The sequence below is a fragment of the Pinus tabuliformis genome, chromosome 6, assembly GCF_031772625.1.
Source record: "Pinus tabuliformis cultivar Carrire ecotype Pingquan chromosome 6, CPIR1, whole genome shotgun sequence".
Lineage (NCBI taxonomy): Eukaryota > Viridiplantae > Streptophyta > Pinopsida > Pinales > Pinaceae > Pinus > Pinus tabuliformis.
The window spans coordinates 151,679,988-151,683,333 of NC_142292.1; the positions used below are offsets into that span (position 1 = coordinate 151,679,988).

Genomic DNA, 3,346 nt, shown 5'->3' on the forward strand with positions numbered 1-3,346 from the left:
ACGTAAAGGATCTCCTTATCGAAAGCTTATATAGGTTGTCATACTCTTATGGTTGACTCGTGCTGCTCTTGTTTTAAGTTAGGCATATAAAAAGATTATTGCAAGTTAGGTAATGAGCCAAATTTGATCAGGCTTACAACTTCCATGGAAAATTTCTATTGCTTTGGACGCTTGAAAATATGTGTGGTGGTCTTTCAGTGTATCAGGGCATTTGGTCTAGTGGTATGATTCTCGCTTAGGGTGCGAGAGGTCCCGAGTTCAATTCTCGGAATGCCCCCAAACCTTAACAATTTCTTAAGGCGCGAAAATAGTTACCAGGCTGTTACCTTTTACGGTTCACTGGTACAGCCACTGTATTTCGAATAAAAAACTGGTTTAAGGTGCAAGAAGTCCCGAGTTCAATCCTGTTAGCGCACCGTCTTTCAAAAACCTTCTATACACTGTTATTTAAGAAGTCCCGAGTTCAATCCTGTTACCGCACCGTCTTTCCAAAAGCTTCTATAAGCTGTAATGTTTCCTAGAAAAGCTTCTATCGGCATTCTCCAGAATGAAAGAACAAACAGCCTCAAACTTCACATGTAGACAGAAAGAAAAAAGCATAAAAGGTGCCACAGGTCCTGGGTTCAATCCTGTTAGTTGCCACGTCTTTCGAAAAGCTTCGATTAGCTATATCTCCTAGAAAACTTCTATCGGCAATCTCCAGAAAGAAAGAAAAACAGTATGCAGCCGGAAAGAAAAAGCATAAAAAGAATCACGCCAAGGTAAAAAAGCAGCCACAAGGAAAAAGTACAAAAGGTCCCGATTTCAATGCTGTCAGTGCCCCGTCTATGGAAGCTTCACATGTACCCAGAAAGAAGAAAGCATAAAAGGTGCAAGAGGTCCTGAGTTCAATCCTGTTAGTTGCCACGTCTTTCGAAAAGCTCTATAGGCTATATTTCCTAGAAAGAAATAAAAAGCAGCCAGAAACTTCACATGCGACCGGAAAGAGAAAGCTTAATGGGAGTCACGAATGAACCAGACGTGAATCGAACACGCAACATTCTGATTTGGAATTAGACGCGCTACCATTGCGCCACTGATGAACATCAATCATCATTTAGGAGTTCATGAGATTGGATTAATATTAAAGCTGGTTTAAGATAATGTGCGAGGCTGAATCCTGTAGATGCCCAGTATTTACCAAATAAACCAGGCACATAAAAATCTGGCTTGACGTGCGAGAGCTCCCGAGTTCAATTCTGTGAAGACCCCGTTTTTTGAAAAGATTCCATAGGCATTTATTTTTCCTTGAAAACTTCTATAGGCAATTTATTTGTTAAACTCGATTTAACAAAGCTCGATTCGTCATAGCGACATCTATTGTGAACATTACAAACTAGTCTCATTTAATTGATTACTTCTTTAGTCCTTCGTTTGTTGACCTTCCAAATCTCAAAATATGTTTATCTTTATTTTTCTATTAAGAATAGTTTAGTGTAGTTACTTGTTATTGTGATAGAGATATTGTCAAATATGTAGATGCTTGTTTTAAAATAATATTGATTTAGATTTATTTAATTTAGAATTTAATATGAGTCGAGATGGATCAAATTTTTTCATGTGCAATTTTTTTTTGAGTGCAAAATATAATGTGTAAATAAATTGATATTCACATAAATTAGTTAACATAGATCTTCAAATTAGTTAAAAAAATCTTGTCTCAAAATATTTTTGAAAAATATGAAGTTTAAACATCTTCCTCACACATTTTTCTACTTCCAATATCTTTACATCAAATTATATTATGTCATATGCCCAACTAATTAAATATGTATAGCATATTAGTTTTTGTTTTTATTTAGAGATTAGTTTATTTTTAATTCACAAATGAGCACGGATGGATGGACAAATTTACACATCACCATCACACTGGGTTGTAAAACGAGTATTTCGGCTCAATAAGGTTTGTAATACTTTTTTTTGTAAGCTTGACAAATCTACATCTTCATCATGTCCAATATATCACCCCCATCGGAGTGAGGAGTTAAACCGGTGACTTCACATCAACAAGTGACCTAAAAGAACCCCTGATCACCGTCTATCCAAGACCATGTGGGCAATATAAGGTTTGTAATATTAAAATAATATAATGTTTGTAATAATAAACAAGGCCACATAGCTAGCATTTCTTGTGGCTTACTTTAATTATTAAACTTTGAAAGGTATGAACGAGTTAGTTTACTATCCATAGTTCATATATTGGTTTATTTTGTAAGGCTAAAAAAACATAATATGTTAATTGATGTATCTCAAGATGTCAAAAATTGTCAAATGAGCAATTCCCTTACATCTTTTGAAAAATAAAATAAAATTATAATATAATCCATTTAAAAATTATTTTAAGAAAATGTATATATAATACAATTATGTCTCAATTTAAACATGAACCTCACCCAAGTATTATCAAGTTATCAATTCTGTTAGGTCTTTTGAAAAGTAAAAATGAAAATAAATATTATTAAATTTGTGTAATAGGTTAATGTTACAAATAATTTTTTTAAATACATTTTATGTATATATAACACAATTATTATGTTAATTATAACATAGGTTAAAAATAATAAGAAAGATAGTATTAAGTTTCAATCAAGTTATCAATTCTCGTAGATCTTTTAAAAAATAAAATTGAAAAAAATATTATTACATTTTTATAATATGATTTATGCTACAATATATTTTAATACATTTTATGTATATATAACACACTTATTATGTCATAAAATTAACATAAGTTAAGAGTAATAAGAAAAGTATTAAGTTTTTATCATGTGATATATATATTAAAAAATTATGTTAAAAATGTATATTTTTTTAAATGCATTATATGTATATAATGATATATAATAATAATTTAATTTTAAGTTATGGTTAAGCTAAAGCATGAATTGGTGCATGAGACTTTTTTGTTTTTGAGACAAATTTGATTATGAGACTTCTTTGCTTGTGGGACAAGGGACTTCCCTTTAAATTTGAACTTATAGCCCTTATGGTGTATGCAACTTCTTTATTTACGAGACAAATTGGTGTATAAAACATATTTGTTTTTTTAATTAATTATTTTTATTATTCTATGTTATTATAATTTATTATATATTTATTTATATTTTCTAGAAGTGTTTTTATTTTCCTTCCAACATTTTCCTCTTTTATATATATATTTTTTCTAGAGGAAAAAAACATTGGATTCTATTAAAATAAAATACTAGTACATATAGCTTGATGAGTGCAAATTGCTTCTATTGTGTCCATCATACTATGTAGCCCGCCAATCATATGCTCGTGTAATTTTCAGCTATTGAACCATATC

General features: G+C 30.7%; 1 non-coding gene across 1 annotated transcript; it reads left to right on the forward strand.

Annotated features, from left to right (window-relative positions):
* The first annotated feature begins 205 nt into the window (after positions 1-205).
* On the forward strand, positions 206-277 carry TRNAP-AGG (transfer RNA proline (anticodon AGG)). The gene has a single exon. It is a non-coding gene; the product is annotated as a tRNA-Pro (tRNA).
* Positions 278-3,346: the final 3,069 nt, after the last annotated feature.